General features: G+C 45.7%; 1 pseudogene; it reads right to left on the reverse strand.

Annotated features, from left to right (window-relative positions):
* Nucleotides 1-311: 311 nt before the first annotated feature.
* LOC129694198 (U2 spliceosomal RNA) lies at nt 312-416 on the reverse strand (annotated as a pseudogene).
* Nucleotides 417-21,442: the final 21,026 nt, after the last annotated feature.

The following is a 21,442-nucleotide window of genomic DNA, read 5'->3' on the forward strand; positions in this document are numbered from 1 at the left end:
GGGGCCGACATCGGGCACAGCTGATCCCACTACGGTTGATCCAAGTGCCGCTGGCTGCTGCTGGCTGCCCGCTGTTCCACGGTCCTCCTTCTCCAGCTTTGTCCTTCCTTCCGTGGAGTGGATATGGCCGGTGTGGAGGACATCTGGCACAGCTGATTTCATCTATTCCATTTCTTTAACCCGGCTCCAACGCTCTCAGCGCTCCTGGCTGCTCCTTTATCTCAGACCCCTGGGACCGACCACCGTACTGACGGTACTGGTCCCTTGCGGTCGTTGCAGCCGGTCAACTCCACTCTAATGCCCTCAATTCTGGGCACTCCTACTTATATGGTCCTTAGATAAGGGACATATAAGATATTAAAACTGATAATAACAGCTACTATAGTTGATCTTAGTCAAAAGGCCCAAGAAGCGATATCTGTAACTAAAAAACCCGCTGGGACCGACCCCGGTACTCACATTACTGGTCCCTCGCGGTCGGTTGCAGCCAGTCAACTGCACTGCAAAGTCCTTGGCCTCGGCGCTGGCCGTTAGTGCTGCTGCTGAGAAATGAATTTTCCCCATCGTGCTGGAGCGAAGTTGGGCACAGGTGTTTTACCTCTCCGGGAATCGATGTGCCCATGCTGCTCCTGCCGCTGCCGGCTGCCGCTGCTGCTCCTGCCGCTGCCGCTGCTCCTGCCGCTGCCGGCTGCCGCTGCTGCTGCCGCTGCCGCTGCCGGCTGCCGTTACTGCTCTCCTGCCAGCTGCCTGCACTCCGCGGTTCTCCCGCCGGCTTTCTGCAGCTTACATGGACCCGGTCCATGTCTGCACCTAACGGGTAAGTGGAAGGAAACGCAGAGTCTCTTACCTGCTGTTCCCAACTTTTCATTCTCCCGCTGGTGAACGTCGTTCCCTGCGTGTCGGTTTCGAGCCGCTCGGACCGACCCCGGTGTTCACGGGCCTGGTCCTTCGTGGCAGATCCGCAGCCGGTAAAAATCCGGCTGTTCCTAGGGACCCCTTGGACCAACCCCGGTGCTTACCTTTTGAAGAAGGTTTTCGGCCCGAACGTCCCCAGTTCCTTAGCTCCATTAGTGCCGCTGCACTCGCTGAGCGTTTCCAGCCCTGCTGTGTACCCCGGGTACTTACAGCGCTGGTCCGTGCTCTCTGTCCTGCTGCCTCCGCGCTGGCCGCTAGCGACTGCTCCCAAGCCAGTCTCGCTTGAGACTGGCATACGGGACCTCTTTGCTTTGCTTCCCGCCCGGCGGAGAAGTGAATTTTGCCGGTGCGGGAGCGAAGTCGGGCACAGGTTTTTCCCCTCCAGGGAAAGTCGTGCTGTTGCTGCTGCCGGCTGCTCGCACTCCACGGGTCTCCCCGCCAGCTTTCCGCAGCCTCCTAAATGGTAAGTAGAAAAAAGGAACGCAGAGTCTCTTACCTGCTGTTCCCGACTTTCAAATTCTCCCGCTTGGGGAACGTCGTTCCCCGCTGTGTGACTCGTTGCAATGCGTGTAGCGATATGACACGCATGCGTGGAAGCGGGGTTCTTCACAAAGTCACTCACGTGACTCCGAAGTAAAATTTCAGATTGTTGACACAGCAGCGGTGGACAGGGAGAGAGTAATCTCTCTCTCTCCCTCCCTCCTCCTCAGCCTCACTGCACCTCCCCAAGTTTTCACATGCATTCCATTTCTATCTCTAAGCTTCGCCCAGACTTAACAGCCTTTATTCTATGATATCGGCCATTTTATAAGAACATTTTAAACCCAGTATAAATGCATACAGTATAAAATAATTATAAGCCCTTTGTAAACCCTAATACCCTTTATAACCGCTCTCTAAATGAATACAGAAAGAATGACTTAAACATACAGTATAACTTCAGGGTAAATAAAACATAGTTCTCTTAAGTGGCCTCGTAAAGTAAACTCAATGTACCTTCGTGACAAAGCTATGCAAAAATGTTACTTATCCTACTTATCCTTTGCAATATCTTGCACAAACTTAAATGCTTCATCAGGATCTGTGAAGAAGCGTTCAGTCCCTTTATATGTGACCCTGAGTTTGGCTGGGTACATTAGGCCGTATCTGAGATCTTGTATGTCTCTGAAGATGACTCTCGACTTGGTGAAGAGTGCTCTTTTCTTAACGACTTTGGCTGGATAGTCTCTGAAGATTCGTATGTTGGCCCCTTCAAAAATCAGATTTCTTTTGTTTGCCACTTTCTTCATGATGTTTTCGAGAACTGAGGTGTGGTGTAGCTTCAAGATAAGCTGTCTTGGTGGAGCGGCAGGTCCTGGTTGAGCTCTATGCATCCGGTCCAGTTTTTGTCTCTCATCCAGATTAAGTACCTCTTGAAATAATTGGGCCGCAAAATCATGAGTGTCTTTGCCATCTTCTTTTCGTTCCTTCACCCCATCAATCCTTACATTTTGATGTTTGGAATGGCCTTCGAGATCTAGACATTTTTCAGTCATCTAGGCCAATTGCCCAGAAACACGCTTCAGTCTTTGTGCTATCTGAACGATCTCTGTAGCTGCAGATTCCAGTTCTCTGATGGCATCACTGTGTTATTTTGATAATAATGGGTTCTAACTTGTTGCTGATATCCGTTTCAACCCTTTTGATTTTGCCCTTCAGGGAGGAATTCACCTCCTCTATACGAACTTGTACCGTATCAATCTTCTCACATATTTCTGATCTTCCAGCAGCAATGTTCAACTTTACAGCAATAAGTTGCTCACCCAGTTTTGTGTCCTTTCCGTTACAAACCTCTACTTCTGTTGTTTTTACATCTTCAGTAGGTTCAATCATAACTCACTTTGTCATCAGCTCATGTGTATTAACCCTATCCCTCTCAATTGTGTTCACTGTTGCTCTGAACTTCATTGGAATGACTGGGAGTACCTTAACCCATCCATGTCCAATCTTGGTCAAGGCTTTAATAAAACTGTTATTTCGTGTTCTGCTCATTCAATCCATCATTCCAGAACTCTGTGGATGGTGAGGAATGTGAAATTGCTGTTTAATTCCTAACAAAGCACAAGCCTCCTTCATTACCTTCTCTGTGAAATGTGTTCCCTGATCAGAGTCTATCTGAAGAGCACACCAGCCATATAGGTAGTACCTCTTCAGCCAGAATTCGTGCCGCATTTCCAGTGGTACAATCCCCACATGGGAATACCTCTACTCTGTGGGTAAAGTGATCATTAGAACCAGACAATACCTTTTATTTTGCAACTGAGGCCAGTGAAGTCCATCTGTATATGTTTACATGGTCTCCTTGGCCGGGGTTGATTTTCGATCGCATTTTCATTCCCTGGCACACATTGTGCACAAGTTATGCACAGTTGACAAAAAACAGCTAAATCTGTGCCCATCCACTTCCATCACCAACAGCGATTAATCTGACTCTGCATCCTATCTCTTCCTATATGCGCTAGCCCATGGTTAACCTTGAACAAGCTGGAGCTATGATTTTTCCTATCCTTCTGCCATATTCTGTTGCAATTCTGAATTCCTCCCTTTTTATCCCACAATGCTTTTACTTCCCCTAGGGTAGGTATGTTACAATACTTACCTTCAGCAGCGCTGCAATTCTGCCACTGGCCGTGTGCGCGATTTTGGTGCGTTTGAGGGGGGGACGGGGTTAAAACGCATTTTTTTTCTTACCTTGTCCTGAATTATATTTGGTTGGAGTGCAAGCTTTTGTTGAATAATCGTTCCGACGGGCGTTCTGTCAAAAAGTCATTTAAAAATCAGCTTCTAAAACCGTCAACGCCGACAACGGGGACGGATTTCATGTAGGTGACAGGTAAAAGAAAGCGTTTCATTTTTATGTATAAAAGGAGTCCTTAAGATACCTTTAGTTCATATTTTAAGTTGTGAAACGGTGATTTAGTCCCCATACCAACCGGCATGCAGATATTTGGTCTAAATCACTGCAAACCGCAACGTTCCAAATGGTCGCATTCCAGAAAAACCCACAGGCAAGTTGATTTAAATGGCCATTAATTTACAGGTATTAAACATTAAATTCCTTCCATTTGGCCTATAAATCCATGACAAAGAGATTTAAAAATTATGTCATATTGTGAATTCTTGTGTGAATGTTATTTGGACACTTAGGCTATTAAAAAATGTTAATCTATTCTTAAGAAATTGATAGATGTTTAGATCTAGTAATTGAATTTTGTAATTAGCTACAATTAGGTAACTAGCTAATTACATGCTTTAATTTCAAGTCATCTAAGTAAGATTGTTTCATATTTGTTTCAGAATGCTTCAATCTATAATAACTGCAAATTTCTTTCCGTACTCTTAATTTTTAAGAAAGTTATGGCCATTTGACTGTCCTCGATCACAGCTTTTGTGTTAAGTCAATGGAAAAGCAATATAGTACAAGATGCTAATTTCCAAGTATGAAAATGGCCATAACTTTTTTAATACTGAAGATATGAAAGGGAATTAGGTGACAAATTAATCTTCTTTTTATGCTTTATCTGATGGGATAAATTACAGACTTGATTTTTAAAATCTCATAATTTTGTAACATTGCTACCTAGGGTAGATTCCTGGATGATCTTTATATTCTCTGACACATTGGTTGTTTTACTTATGGCCAGACGTGTGTCCTCTGTCCATTCATCCATTTATGCTCTAACTGCTTTCTCTGCCGAATCATTTCCTTTCTGGGGTCCATTTGTAAAAGACGTTGTTTGTTAAACTTTGGGAGACTTGCCTGCTGAACACAGTGACCAAGAGCAATGTAATGCAAGATTGCAACATATAAGAACCTAATCAGAACGTATCTATCTATCTATCTATCTATCTATCTATCTATCTATCTATCTATCTATCTATCTATCTATCTGTCTGTCTGTCTGTCTGTCTGTCTGTCTGTCTGTCTGTCTGTCTATCTATCTATCTATCTATATCTCTGATCTTGACCGCTTTTGGCTGACTGTGCTGCGATTTCCGAGAGAATGCCGCCAACTACGGCCGTCATTTTTGGCCACCTCGCTCAGAGGCCCCCTCCGCTGTATGAGTGTGGAGGATTTTTTCAGTTGATGAAAAATTAGAGAGATATTAAGGTTTTTACAAAATTCCCCATTCTCTCTGCTGTCCCCGCTGGCGGCAGGGTAGGGACTATAAAACCAGGAAGTGTCGTGCCTCACTCAGTCTCTGCCAGAACCAGGAAACGAGAGGGTCACGGCTCACGGCTCTCTGAGCTGCGAATAACACTGAAGGCACGTCTACTCCAAGGTGAGTCCCCTCGATGCAAGTGTAAAGCCCAATAGTTTGCCTCGCCTTTTTTTAAGAAATTGTGTTCACAAAGTGAATTTTGGTTGTCGGGTGTCTGCAGCCCAATTGTTTGCCTTGGCTTGGCTTTTAAAATCGTTGCAACAGTTGGATGCCTGCCCAAGCATCCATACAGCCCACAATGTCTATACTAGCCCTCTGGGAACCAGTACCTTCGGCCCGCAACACCCATACTAGCGCGACAGCCATCCCCACTGGTGAGCAGTATTGGAATTGGTGGAGAGGTGGAATATTGCGTTGGTGACCAGCCCTCCCATGTGATGCTGGGACCCAACGGGTCCCACTTGGTCTAGTCTATCTCTAAACCTCTCATTTTGTTTCTTTATTTGTTTGCCTGCTTTGTTTGTACCTATATTTGCGCAAAAATGGTGCAAGATAGCGCCTCAGTTTTTGGCCCACCTTACTCACCATTGTCTTGTGATGTCAATTAAACAAGTTTCGTTCAGATCGATGGTATGTTTTACAAGTTATTGACATTTTAAACAAAAAAAAAACACTTCAAAAAAACCTCTTTTCCGCTCGCCCTGCCTGTCAGCAGTGTTCCACCCCACAACGACATCACAATGGGATCCCGAATTTCATTTACATTAAACAAAACTCTGTTTTAAAATCCACAGCAGCGTTCCACCTCACAATGATGTCACAATGGGATCCAACATTTCATCTACATTAAAAAAACTCAGTTAGAAAAAAAAGTGATCTCCATTGTGGGGGTGGGGTGGGATGGCGGGTGGGTTCATCAAGGTTTCATTTATTTTGTAATCGCGATATTCATTGTGGAGGGGTGGGATGGCGGGTGGGTTCAATTTACATAAAAGATAGCGGGAATATACTCACTTTTAAAAATAACATCTGGATTTTCATTGGGGGGGAAGGGGGTGAGAAAAGGGGCTGAAGAGGGAGAGTGAGATGCATTCACACTCATCCTATATTTTTACAGATTGCAATTTTGAACTTTAAAAACGTCAGACACGCTCCCATTTGATGGGCGCGCCTATGCAGTTGGGGGAGAGTTGCCACAACATCACAACTGTGCAGTTTGCAGGTATATTGCTTTGGGGGAACAGTGCCCAATGTATGCCTGTCTGTGTGTCTGTCTGCCTGTCTGTCTGTCTGTCTCTCTCTCTCTCTCTCTCTCTCTGTCTCTGTGTCTTTGTGTCTCTCTCTGCCGCTCTCTGCGCCCGTCTGCCTATCTGCGCACATCTGCCCCTCTCTGCGTCTGTCTGTCTCTGTCTCTGTCTCTGTCTCTGTCTCTGTCTCTGTCTCTGCCTCTGTCTCTACCCCTCTGTCTCTCTGTCCCTCTCTCTCTCTCTCTCTCTCTCTCTCTCTTGCTCTCTCTCTCATCTTGTTTGCCGGTTTGCTTGTTGGCCGGTTTGTAGCTCTATTTGCACAAAAACGGTACACGATAGTGCTACCATTTTTTCACCACCTTACTCACCATTGTCCTGTGATGTTCACTTTGATGCAATATTTTACAAGTTATTCACATTTAAAACTTATTAAAAAACACTTTAAAAAAAACTGTCTGCCCCTCAGCAGTGTTCCACCCCACAATGACATCACAATAGGATCTCATTTACATAAAATTAAAAACACACGGTAGATTCCACCTCACAATGAAGTCAACGGGGGTTTGGGGTGGAGGAAGTGACAGTGGGTAGGGGAAAGGAGAAGGAAGGATAGCACGGGTCCCACTTGGCCACGTATATTACTAAAACTCATTTTGTATCAATATTTGTATATTTGTTTGCCTGGTTTGCACCTATATTTGTGCAAAAACGGTACATGATGGCCCTACAATTTTTGGCCCACCTTGCTCAACAAGCTATCAATTAAACACGTTTTGTTCAGATTGATGGTATATTTTACAAGTTATTGACATTTTAAACTTTACCAAAAAACCCTTTTAAAACAAAACGATTTTCCACTTGCCCTACCCGATGGGCCCCATTCCCCCAACGAGATATTCCACCATTCTCCCATTCCCCCAACACAACCCGTTCCCCCAATGTAATATTCCAGCACTCACCCATAGCTCCCAACTGTGCCGATGCAGCTCATTTCATCCCCCAGCACTCCCTTCCTCTATGCCCTCCCTCTTCTTTCCCCTCCTCCTCCCCCCCCACTCCCTCCCTCACCTATCCTTCCTTCTCCTTTCTCCTACACTCAGTCCCAACCTCCATAACTCCTCTCCCCTCCCAACCCCCCTTGAGCAGTGTTCCACCCCACAATGACATCACAATGGCATCCCAAAGTTCATTTACATTAAAAAATCCTCGCAAGAACAGCTTGTTGAACCAAGCTGGCAGAATGGCAGGCGTGACCTGTCCAGTGAGCCACTGAGACCCCAAAGGAGCAGCTGGCCAAAGGAGCAGCCTGTGGATCCAGGCTGGAAAAATCTGGCAGCTCGATCTGCACAGTCAACTCCAGCAAAGGCTCCAATAAAGGCAGAAGGCCGCAGGAGTTGCCTTTCGAGGCAGGTTCGGAATTGTGGCAGGAGTTGCCTGTTCAGTGAGCTCCGCTAAGGCTCCGATGGAGCAGAAGGAGTTGAGGGAGCGGCGTGTCAAACCAGGCTGGGAATACCTGGTAGCGTGACCTGCACTGTAAAGCTCCAGCAAGGCTCTAAAGAGGCTGTAGGCTGAAGAAGTAATCACCCTTGAGCTCCGGAAACGAGCTGATTGGCAAACATGGGGCTGACGATGTGGCAGATGGGTCTGCAATGGAATTTCGCTGAAGCTCCAACAAGCAGGTCAACCTGGGCTCAGAAACGCTGGCAGGTAAGGTCTCTTTATTAACTGCCATAAACTCCAAAATAGAGCAGTCTGTCGCCCAGGTTTGGATTCACTGACAGCATGGGCTGTCTAGTACTTTTCACTGTCTCTGGAGAGATCAGGTTGATGCAGAGACATTGGTAGGGTGCCTTGCATGGCAACCTCTGTAAGGTTGGAACTGGCTGGTCATATGGATCATATTGACCAGGGAAGCTCTGCCTCAACATTTGTGATTGAGGTCATCAAGCTGCTCAGTAGAGTGAGGTAGTATGAAGTTTCCCTCAACATATGTTCAATTCTTTCAACTCAGTTAGTAGAGTTGCCATTGGAAACTTCATTGCCATCCTCTCTAGAATAGGTAGCTACCAGCAGAAAGCCGGTCTGAAATATAGCATTCTTTATCTGACCTGCAGGATCATGTTGTAAATAAATAATATATATACAATAATCTGTAGGCTCTCAATACCAGTATTCCGGATTGAGTGGCTGATCAAAGACAGAGTGTTGCGCACACTGGCGACTGAGAGGTGGTTTCAGTCAGAGGACTGCGGAGCAACTCCTGGTTCAGGGTTGCATTATGCTATTTTCCATTCTGAGGAAGAAGGCTGAGGTTTTGTGGTGACTCTGACAGTCAAGAGTTCACAGGGAACATGCATTCCCACATCAACTGGATGTTGTATTTCAGCTCTAGTCATCAAGATCTGATTATATGTTATGAGCAAAATAAATAATTAAATAAATAGATAAATGCAGCTTCCACGGCAAGAGAAGCCAAAAGTTTCCTCCGTGTGGTCAATAAAGGGAATGATGGTTATCCAAGTGGATGCAGAGACGTCTATTCTGCCCAAGAACAAGAGGGGTATATTTCTGATATTTCTCAAGGTTGTAGCAAAGTGGAGCATGCCAAATCAAGTTAGGATTTGGCTAGTCTGATCATGTGCCTCGTTACCCACTTTAAGATGGATTATTGTTTTTCAGCAATTTAGCTGATTCAGAGGATGAGGGTCTCAATCGATCTTGAAGATGCATACTTTGCTATATCTCTTCATGAGGGGCACAGATATATCTGGTGTTTTGATGACAAAGCCAGTGGTGCGAAGTTTAGGCTCTACCTAGGGGTTGTCTTCAGGCCTAGGCTATTTACAAAGATTCTAAAGCTAATGCTGCCCTTATCGAATCAAAAGGGCATTGTGTCATGGAGGTTTTAGACAACACGCAAATTTTGTAGCTGATAAGACTTAGGGGTTTATCAGTAGATGCCTCTTAAGATATTAAGGATGAGGCAACATGAAATTTAATAATGCCAAATTTGCCTACTCATTTGGCGTGTCCATGGTAAGGCGGCTGACGAAGCTCCTATTTGCTCAAAGTCACGAGTGATGGCTAGCTCAGCCTATTTCTCGTGCAGCTCGCTCTGCACGATTGTATGGGACTTTGTGGAGAAGACATGTGAGCTGCTTTTAAACATAAGTAGCAGAGCTTTATGTTTCTCTCAGTTTGCGCTCAGAGAAGCAATTATGTTATAGTACAATTGACACTGTTTGAGCTGCTTTGTCATTCTCTATAGTACCATAAGTGGGACAATTAATGATTGGTTATTCTCCTGTTGTTGACTAACATCATGCAAGGTGTATTTTATATGACTGCTCTAAAGACCTAGACCAATAGTAGTGTGGAATGTATATCAGTACATTATTATGCAGATATTCATCTACTGTTTTCCTCATGGGAGCAGAATCTTTTAAGTTGCTTATGTTTTAGCAGCTGATTCAGCACAAAGAACATACCCTTTACTCAATCTCTGACTTGGTCTCTGGGTCATAACTGACATGAGGGTAGCTTGTTATGGGAATGATCTCATAAAGCAAAACGGGCACGGTTGGGTACAAGTTGGAGTTGACAGCATATCCCCCAGATCGGAGATTGGGGGTGTTATTATGTATACATGTACACTGAGCTTGCGGCTACCAATGCGATGAAGGAAACGTTCTTCATTGTTAATTAATAGTTTTCAAGAGATTGTTAGTGGCTCATTAGCAGCCAATAGAAAGGATATTCCCATTTGTCCATCTTCTTGCAACAGCAGGATGTTTACATTGTGCACTTTCAGAAGTTATAACATTTTGGTTGAATATGTCTGGACGATTGCAGAAAGAATTCTGTACGGTGTTGCATGAGTTATTGTCTAACTGAAAGTCAATTGGGACTATGGTCCGATTAAGAGCAATGGCCATGTATGCAAGTTAGCATCATGTTGATAATAACCCATGTCTTTCTACCATTTATGGTTTTATCTGTTTAAGTGTTTCACACACAGATTGGGTTACTGCATTAAACCACATAGCTTTGAAGGCTTTACGTAGTCAATCACGTGACTACGAAATAAAACAGAACGATTAAACGAGAAATTACCGTTTGAAGTTTGATCTTTATTTAATGAGAAGTAGAAGTGAGGGAGTACGTGCCCTCCACTCCCAACCCTACTTCTCATAAAGATCATCCGGTAGGTCCAGGCTCGTTAATCTTTCGATAGTATAATTTCTGCAACTGGTCTGTGGTTTCATACAGGATCTAAAGATTGACGCGCATGCGGGCTGGTGGGCTCTCACGTATTCCCTCATTTCAACTTCACATAAAATAAAGATCAAACTTCAAATGATAAGTTTTCATTAAATCTTTCTATTTTTTTTTAATCCCCATTTTCATTGTGGGGAGTTGGATAAGGGGGAGATGGAAAAAAACCCCTTTAAAAGAAAAACATTGTGATTTGCATTGTGGGGGCCTGGGATAGGGGGGAGGTTTAATTTCAAAGAAATCTCGATTTTCATTCAGGGGGGAGTGGGATGGGGGGAGCATTCCATTTACATAAACAATCGCAGAAAAAAAAACTTTTTAAAAAACATCGCGATGTTCATTGTGAGGGGCTGCAATAGGGGGAGGTTTCATTTGGAAACACATCGCGATTTTTATCGTGGGGGGGTTATAAGGGGGAGGTTTCCATTTACATTAAAAAATCGCAAAATAAAAAACTGTTTAAAAAAACATCATGATTTTCATTGTGGGGGGTGGGATAGGAGGGAGGTGAGGAGTGGGGGAGCAGGGGGATAAAGAGAGAGGAGGGGGTTAGGGAGGGGAGAGGGGTTATGGAGGGAGCGAGGGAGTGATTGGGGGTAGGGGAAAGGAGAGTGGGGCGATGGAGACGGTGAGGGGATGAGGAGACGGGAAAGAAGATGGAGGGTGAAGACGAGGGGGAGGCAGTATTGGGGGATGAGGCGGAACGGAGGAGGATAGGAGTAGGAAGAGGGATGGCAAGGCACAGTTGGGAAGGGTCACTGTGACTCGCGTCACAACGGAGATCTCTGGCGGTCATAACGTGCCTACGCATTTGGGGGGCTATGGGTGAGTGGTGGAATATTGCGTTGGGGGAACGGGGTTCAATGGGTCCCACTTGGTCTAGTTGAGAATAAAGCTGCTTCTCAGCAGAATGTAGATGCCGGAGTAACTCAGCGGGACAGGCAACATCTATGGACAGAAGGAATGGGTCACATTTCCGGTTGAGATCGGCCTGCTGGATTCAGCACTTCCCCACAAGATGAAAGAAAATGTTTCCCTTCCTTCTATTAGACAGTATAACCTATCCCCAGAGGCAATTGAGAGCATCAGGCCCATCGTAGAGGCTCTGAGACAGAAAAAATAAATGGACAGTTTGTCCAAGATCTCAGGGCTATTAATTGAATAGTGGTCACCATCTCCCCCATAGATCCAGCCATCAATGTGATCCTCTCCTCCCCCACATCCAATTCAGAATGTTATACAATGGTTGACCTCTGCTCTGCATTCTTCTCTATCATGTTACAAGTCAAGTCCACTTTATTTGTCACATACACATACAAGATGTGCACTGAGATGAAAGTGGCAATGCCTGCGGATTGTGCAAAAACAACAGAACAGAACGGAACAGAATCAGTAGTTACATGTTAGAATTATTTTTTTTAAAAGACACAACACAACAGTAAATTAGTCCCTGGTGAGATAAGAGTTTACAGTCCTGATGGGCTGTGGGCAGAAACTCTGTCTCATCCTCTCTGTTTTCACAGCGTGACAGCAGAGGCATTTGCCTGACCGTTGCAGCTGGAACAGTCCGTTGCTGGGGGGGTAGGGGTCCCCCATAATGTTGCTAGCTCTGGATATGCACCTCCTGGTGTATAGGTCTTGCAGGGGGGTGAGTGTAGTTCCCATAGTGCGTTTGGCCGAACACACTACTTTCTGCAGGGCCGTCCAGTCCTGGGTGGAGCTGTTCCCAAACCAGATTGTGATGTTGCCGGACAAGATGCTTTCTACAGACCCAAAGTAGGGGTTGGATGTATGTCTCCCCATCTGGACCCCTGGGGCCTGGCGGTGAGAAAGCCCACAACCCAGACACACAGAGGAGTGTTCAGCCCCAGTTTCAGCAGCTTCTCAGCAAGTCTTGTGGGGACTATGGTATTGAAAGCTGAACTGAAGTCTATGAACAGCATCCTCACATAGCCCCCTTTCTGGCTGTCAAGGCGAGAGAGAGCGGTGTGCAGAACCTGGGAGATCACATCATCCGTGCATCTGTTTGGACGGTATGCAAATTGCAGAGGGTCCATGTTGCGAGGGGGGAAGGCACAGGTGCGGTTCATGATCAGCCTCCCGAAGTATTTCATGACCATGGAGGTGAGGGCCACCGGTCGGTAGACATTCAAGCAAGTTGGAGAGGCATTCTTTGGCATCAGGATAGTCAGTAATCATACAAATATCTGGGAGTCCACATCTCTGAGGATTTGACATGGGCATCACACGCCTCAGCACTCGTGAGTAAGGCAAGGCAGCGCCTTTACCACCTCAGGCAATTGAGGAAATTCAGAGTGTCTCCGAGGATCCTCCAGTGCTTCTACGCAGCGGCGGTGGAAAGCATCTTGTCCGGGAACATTACCATCTGGTTTGGGAATTGCTCTGCCAAGGACAAGAAGGCTCTGCAGAGAGTAGTGCGTTCGGCCGAACGCACTATGGGAACTTCACTCACCCCCCTGCAGGAACTATACAACAGGAGATGCAACTCCAGAGCAAACAAAATCATGAGAGACCCCTTCCACCCCTGCAACGGACTGTTCCAGCTGCTACGGTCAGGCAAACGCCTCCGTTGCCATGCGGTGAGAAAGGAGAGGTTGAGAAGGAGTTTCTTCCCAGAGGCAATTCGGACTGTAAACGCCTATCTCACCAGGGACTAACTCTACAGAACGTTTTTCCTTCCATTATTTATTATGTAAAAGAATATGTGTGTTATGATTGCGTTTATAATTTGTTTGGTTGTTTTGTTGTTTGTCTTTTGCACAAAAGTCCGCGAGCATTGCCACTTTCATTTCACTGCACATCTCGTATGTGTATGTGACAAATAAACTTGACTTGACTTGACTTGACTTGACTACAGTGGCAGGCAGTATATGTGGACTAGGTTGCCCCAGGGTTACACCAAAAGCCCTGCCGTGTATGCAGCCACGGTGAGGAATAATCTTAGCGAGTTACAGTTGCCTGGGAACAGCCGTATCCTGCAGCATGTGGATGACGTTGTTGTGGCCACACCCACTCAGTGGGACTGTGAATGGGACACTCTTGCCCTGCTATGCTATCTGGATCAGAAAGGACATAAGGTGTCAGTCGCAACGCTGCAGTTGTGCAATACCTGGAACATGTCTTGTTTGAAGGGACCCGCAGCTTAGGCCCAGATCGGCTTGTGACTATTCTTGGCACCCCACCGCCACAGACAAAAGCGACGATGCTCTCCTCTTTTGGCATGGCCAACTACTGCAGACATTGGATCCCTGAGCATTGAGATATGGACTCGCGCCTTGCACTGGCAGATGGAACAAATGTGCCAAATAACATCGATTGTGGTAGCGGTGTGGAATGAGCTTCCAGTGGAAGTGGTGGAGGCAGGTTCGTTGGTATCATTTAAAAATAAATTGGATAGGCATATGGATGAGAAGGGAATGGAGGGTTATGGTATGAGTGCAGGCAGGTTCGACTAAGGGAAAAAAGTTGTTCGGCACGGACTTGTAGGGCCGAGATGGCCTTTTTCCGTGCTGTAATTGTTATATGGTTATATGGTCGGCAGAAATAAAGGCCTTCCAGAAGCTGAAAAGGGCTCTGAGGAATGCACCAGTGCTGGGCACTCCTCATTGCAATGTTACAAAATGTTGAGATTTAAAAAATCAAGTCAGTAATTTATCCCATCAGATAAAGCATAAAAATAAGTTTAATTTGACACCTAATCCACTTTCATATCTTCAGAATTAAAAAGGTTATGGCCATTTTCATACTCGGAAATTAGCATCTTGTTCTCTATTGCTTTTCCATTGACTTAACACAAAAGCTGTGATCAAGGACAGTCAAAAGTCGATAACTTTCTTAAAAATTAAGCGAACTAAAAGAAATTTTCAGTTATTATAGATTGAAGCATTCTGAAACAAATATGAAACAATCTTACTTAGATGACTTGAAATTAAAGCATATAATTAGTTACATAGAAACATAGAAACATAGAAATTAGGTGCAGGAGTAGGCCATTCGGCCCATCGAGCCTGCACCGCCATTCAATATGATCATGGCTGATCATCCAAGTCAGTATCCCGTACCTGCCTTCTCTCCATACCCCCTGATCCCCTTAGCCACAAGGGCCACATCTAACTCCCTCTTAAATATAGCCAATGAACTGGCCTCAACTACCCTCTGTGGCAGAGAGTTCCAGAGATTCACCACTCTCTGCGTGAAAAAAGTTCTCATCTTGGTTTTAAAGGATTTCCCCTTTATCCTTAAGCTGTGACCCCTGGAAGTCCTGGACTTCCCTAACATCGGGAACAATCTTCCTGCATCTAGCCTGTCCAACCCCTTAAGAATTTTGTAAGTTTCTATAAGATCCCCTCTCAGTCTCCTAAATTCTAGAGAGTATAAACCAAGTCTATCCAGTCTTTCTTCATAAGACAGTCCTGACATCCCAGGAATCAGTCTGGCGAACCGCCTCTGCACTCCCTCTATGGCAATAATGTCCTTCCTCAGATTTGGAGACCAAAACTGTACGCAATACTCCAGGTGTGGTCTCACCAAGACCCTGTACAACTGCAGTAGAACCTCTCTGCTCCTATACTCAAATCCTTTTGCAATGAAAGCTAACATACCATTCGCTTTCTTTACTGCCTGCTGCACCTGCATGCCTACCTTCAATGACTGGTGTACCATGACACCCAGGTCTCGCTGCATCTCCCCCTTTCCCAATCGGCCACCATTTAGATAATAGTCTGCTTTCCTGTTTTTGCCACCAAAATGGATAACCTCACATTTATCCACATTATACTGCATCTGCCAAACATTTGCCCACTCACCCAGCCTATCCAAGTCACCCTGCAGTCTCCTAGCATCCTCCTCACAGCTAACACTGCCCCCCAGCTTAGTGTCATCCGCAAACTTGGAGATATTGCCTTCAATTCCCTCATCCAGATCATTAATATATATTGTAAATAGCTGGGGTCCCAGTACTGAGCCTTGGGGTACCCCACTAGTCACTGCCTGCCATTGTGAAAAGGACCCGTTTACTCCTACTCTTTGCTTCCTGTTTGCCAGCCAGTTCTCTATCCACATCAATACTGAACCCCCAATGCCTTGTGCTTTAAGTTTGTATACTAATCTCTTATGTGGTACCTTGTCGAAAGCCTTCTGGAAGTCCAGATACACCACATCCACTGGTTCTCCCCTATCCACGCTACTAGTTACATCCTCGAAAAATTCTATAAGATTCGTCAGACATGATTTACCTTTCGTAAATCCATGCTGACTTTGTCCAATGATTTCCCCACTTTCCAAATGTGCTGCTATCCCATCTTTAATAACTGACTCTAGCAGTTTCCCCACTACCGATGTTAGACTAACTGGTCTGTAATTCCCCATTTTCTCTCTCCCTCCCTTCTTAAAAAGTGGGGTTACGTTTGCTACCCGCCAATCTTCAGGAACTACTCCAGAATCTAAAGAGTTTTGAAAGATTATTACTAATGCGTCCACTATTTCTGGAGCTACTTCCTTAAGTACCCTGGGATGCAGCCTATCTGGCCCTGGGGATTTATCGGCCTTTAATCCATTCAATTTACCCAACACCACTTCCCGGCTAACCTGGATTTCACTCAATTCCTCCAACTCCTTTGACCCGCGGTCCCCTGCTATTTCCGGAATTAGTTACCTAATTGTACCTAATTAGTTACCTAATTATAGCTAATTACAAAATTCAATTACTAGATCTAAACATCTATCAATTTCTTAAAAATAGATTAACATTTTTAAATAGCCTAAGTGTCCAAATAACATTCACACAAGAATTCACACTATAACATAATTTTTAAATCTCATTGTCATGGGTTATTAGGCCAAATGGAAGGAATTTAATGTTTAATACCTGTAAATTAATGGCCATTTAAATCATCTTGCCTGTGGGTTTTTCTGGAACGCTGTGGCGGCTCCTAAGGGTCGTCCCATTATACTGCCGAACCCCTCGGCACAGGAGTGGTGCAGTCCGGAGGCGGTCCTTAGCCGGAGGGTATAAAAGGCAGGGTTTGGGTGCCATCTTTACCTGGTTTCGTCTTCCCCTGAACCGGGAGGAATTAAAGTAAAGTGCTTCTCAAACTTCGGACTACTTGCCTCATTTTGAGACCCACGCACTACAACGCGACCATTTGGAATGTTGCGGTTTGCAGTGATTTAGACCCCCGTATCTGCATGGAAAACACTGCCCATTGGTATGGGGACTTAATCACTGTTTTGCAACTTAAAATATGAACTAAAGGTATCTTAAGGACCACTTTTATGGCATCTCTTTTGTCTTGTTGTGAACAAAAAACAAAATTTTGCCAACACCAGACTGACTCAGAACTACAGTAGTCTCATGAATCCTGTCGCGTATCATTCTGTTCAGCCACTGCCTGTTGTAATGGGCAGGCCTGATTGTTTACGTGCTGTCACCGCCACTGCAATTAAGGTGGAGGAATCCGCCCTCTAGTGTTAGATCACCCTCGCACTGTTTTGGTCCCCCATGCAGTAACTCTGCTCCCAAATTCTGCGGCTACCCAATTTACTGCCGCTAGAAGAGCCAGCTAGGAGGTCACATCCAAACCTAGTTTAACCTTCCAATGAGCCCTGGCTCTTAACCCCGCCAAAGGGATATGGTCCTATTCACCAATGCGGCCCCCACCCGCCCATGTGCCGAGTGCATCTGAGCAGGATATGCAGTTCTCACCCCTTTTGAGACTCTAGAGGCTTTTTCTTCCCCAATGGAACCGCTGCCCAGGCAGCCAAACTTGGAATCTGGAATAGTTCCTGAGGATTGGAGGGTAGCTAATGTAACCCCACTTTTTAAAAAGGAAGGGAGAGAGAAAACGGGGAATTACAGACCAGTTAATCTAACATCGATAGTGGGGAAAATGCTAGATTCAGTTATTAAAGATGGGATAGCAGCACATTTGGAAAGTGGTGAAATCATTGGACAAAGTCAGCATGGATTTATGAAAGGTAAATCATGTCTGAAGAATCTTATAGGATTTTTCGAGGATGTAACTAGTAGAGTGGATAAGGGAGAACCAGTGGATGAGTTACAGCATCCCCCTTCCCATCAGAACTGCCCCCTCCATCGACTCCTTTAAGTCAAGAATAAAAACTTATATATACTCCCAAGCCTTTCCTGAAGCCCACTGAGCGAGGGCTATATGTATATATGTATGTAGTTTGTTTGTTTATTCTTATAACATAATGTAAAGCACTTTGACCAACGGGAGTTGTTTTTTAAATGTGCTATATAAATAAAAGTGACGACTTGACTTGACTTATATCTGGACTTTCAGAAGGCTTTCGACAAGGTCCCACGTAACAGATTAGTATGCAAACGTAAAGCACACGATATTGGGGGTTCAGTATTGATGTGGATAGAGAACTGGCTGGCAGCCAGGAAGCAAATAGTAGGAGTAAACGGGTCCTTTTCAGAATGGCAGGCAGTGACTAGTGGGGTACCGCAAGGCTCAGTGCTGGGAACCCAGCTATTTACAATATATATTAATGATTTGGACGAAGAATTGAATGCAACATCTCCAAGTTTGCGGATGACACGAAGCTGGGGGGCAGTGTTAGCTGTGAGGAGGATGCTAGGAGGCTGCAAGGCGACTTGGATAGGTTGGGTTAGTGGGCAAATGCATGGCAGATGCAGTATAATGTGGATAAATGTGAGGTTATCCACTTTGGTAGCAAGAACAGGAAGTAGACTATTATCTGAATGGTGGCCGATTAGGAAAAGAGGAGATGCAACGAGACCTGGGTGTCATGGTACCAGTCATTGAAAGTAGGCATGCAGGTACAGCAGGCAGTGAAGAAAGTGAATGATATGTTAGCATTCATAGCAAAATGATTTCCGTATAGGAGCAGGGAGGTTCTACTGGAATATTGTGTAGTTTTAGTCTCCTAATATGAGGAAATACATTCTTGCCATAGAAGGAGTACAGAGAAGGTTCACCAGACTGTTTCCTGGAATGGTAGGACTTTGATATGAAGAAAGACTGGATAGATTCAGTTTGTACTCGCTAGAATATAGAAGATTGAGGGGGGATCTAATAGAAACTTACAAAATTCTTAAGACGGTTGGACAGGCTAGATGCAGGAAGATTGTTCCCGATGTTGGGGAAGTCCAGAACAAGGGGTCACAGTTTAAGGATAAGGGGGAAATCTTTTAGGACCGAGATGAGAAAAATATTTTTCACACAGAGGGTGGTGAATCTCTGGAGTTCTCTGCCACAGAAGGTTGTTGAGGCCAGTTTATTGGCTATATTTAAGAGGGAGTTAGATGTGGCCCTTGTGGCTAAAGGGATCAGGGGGTATGGAGAGAAGGCAAGTACAGGATACTGAGTTGGATGATCAGCCATGATCATATTGAATGGCGGTGCAGGCTCGAAGGGCTGAATGGCCTACTCCTGCACCTATTTTCTATGTTTCTATGTTTCTATGTTTTTATGTACGGGAAGGGTCACGTAAGTCTTTTAAAAGACGGGGGACAGGGGGGAGAAGGGGTGAGCAGGGGGAGACGGGGTGGGGAGAAGGAGTGGAGAAGGAGTTAGGTCTTTATTCTCTGGAGCGCAGAAGGTTAAGGGGGGACCTGATAGAGGTCTTTAAAATGATGAGAGGGATAGACAGAGTTGATGTGGACAAGCTTTTCCCTTTGAGAATAGGGAAGATTCAAACAAGAGGACATGACTTCAGAATTAAGGGACAGAAGTTTAGGGGTAAACTAGACCAAGTGCAGACCCGTTGGGTCTGCTCCCCCAATGGTGTGATTCCCCCAACCCAATATTCCACCATGCACCCGTCTCCTCCAATGGAATTGAAGCCGTTGCCAAATGTAAGTTTCCAGCAGTCCCTGCCTCCCTCAATTGCACCTCCCCTGCCTGCTGCAGCAGTGAAAAGTTCAGTGTTCCTGTCTTGCAACTTTGTTTCGAAGTGTGTTGGAAGCTGATAGGAAGGAGCAGCCGTCAACGAATCAAAAGTCATGAAGGGATCCGTACTGCAGGTGGACGGCGTTTGCGGGGGGGGGGGGGGGGGGGGGGCGTGAGGTGTGAAGAGGGGAGGGAGAGGAGGAAACGGGATAGATTTTGGAGGAAAGGAGAGCGCGGTAGGGGGTGAGAGATCGGGAGAGAGATGTGGGGGAGGGGGGGGTGGGGAGGAGGGAGGGATGGGGAGAGGTGTGGGGGGAAAGAGGGGAGGGATGGGTGGGAGAGGGAGAGGGAGAGGGGTGAGCAGAGGGAAACATAGAAACATAAGATTCTATAAGATCACCCCTCAATCTTCTAAATTCTAGCGAGTACAAGCCGAGTTTATCCAGTCTTTCTTCATATGAAAGTCCTGCCATCCCAGGAATCAGTCTGGTGAACCGTCTCTGTACTCCCTCTATGGCAAGAATGTCTTTGGGCATTGGGCATTGTGACATCACACGATGACACGGTCACCAGGGGCTGGGGCTGGTGCAAAGGCATATGTAAATGGATCCATCCCGATTGGACATCTGCGAGCATTGGGCATTGTGACATCACACGACGGGAAACGAATCAAAAGGCAGGAAGGGATCTGTACTGCAGGCGGACGGATTTGAGTTTTATATATTAACTAGACCAAGTGCAGACCCGTTGGGTCTGCTCCCCCAATGGTGTGATCCCCCAACCCAATATTCCACCATGCACCCGTCTCCTCCAATGGAACTGAAGCCGTTCTCAAAAGTAAGATTCCAGCACTGCCCTGCCTCTTTAAAAAAAATCCCTGCCTGCTGCAGCAGTGAAAAGTTCAGTGTTCCTGTCTTGCAACATTGTTTCGAAGTGTGTTGGAAGCTGAGGAAGGAGCAGCCGTCAACGAATCGAAAGGCAGGAAGGGATCCGTACTGCAGGCGGGCTGATTTGAGTTTTATATATATATACTAGACCAAGTGGAGACCCGTTGGGTCTGCTCCCCCAATGGTGTGATCCCCCAACCCAATATTCCACCATGCACCCGTCTCCTCCAATGGAACTGAAGCCGTTCTCAAAAGTAAGATTCCAGCACTGCCCTGCCTCTTTAAAAAAAATCCCTGCCTGCTGCAGCAGTGAAAAGTTCAGTGTTCCTGTCTTGCAACATTGTTTCGAAGTGTGTTGGAAACTGAGGAAGGAGCAGCCGTCAACGAATCGAAAGGCAGAAAGGGATCCGTACTGCAGGCGGACTGATTTGAGTTTTATTGATAGATAGATAGATAGATAGATAGATAGATAGATAGATAGATAGATAGATAGATAGATAGATAGATAGATAGATAGATAGATAGATAGATAGATAGATAGATAGATAGATAGATAGATAGATAGATAGATAGATAGATAGATAGATGAACCAAATGCAGGTAGGTAGGATATGGGTAAACGGGGCAACTTGGTTGCCATAAGCAAGTTCAGCCGAAGGACCTGTTTGCTTGCAGCATAACTCCAAAACTTGAAATCCTATTGTTGATAATTTCAATTGATGAGCATGCAATACACAGCTCCATTCAGATTAGAAAGAGGGGAAAGAGTCGGGAGGGAGAGTGGAGGGGAAGGGGGAGAGAAGTGGAAGAGTGGGGAGGGAGGTGGAGAGGGGTAGCGGGAGTGATGGAAGAGGGACAGAGGGATAGGGGAAGGGGGCGGGGGGGGGGAGGAGGGGGAAGGGGGTGGGGGTAGAGAGTGAAGGGGGGTGGGGGGGAGGAGAGGGGAGGGATGGGTGAGAGAGGGAGAGGGGTGAGGAGAGGGAAACATAGAAACATAAGATTCTATAAGATCACC

The sequence above is a fragment of the Leucoraja erinacea genome, unplaced genomic scaffold (genome assembly GCF_028641065.1).
Source record: "Leucoraja erinacea ecotype New England unplaced genomic scaffold, Leri_hhj_1 Leri_577S, whole genome shotgun sequence".
Lineage (NCBI taxonomy): Eukaryota > Metazoa > Chordata > Chondrichthyes > Rajiformes > Rajidae > Leucoraja > Leucoraja erinaceus.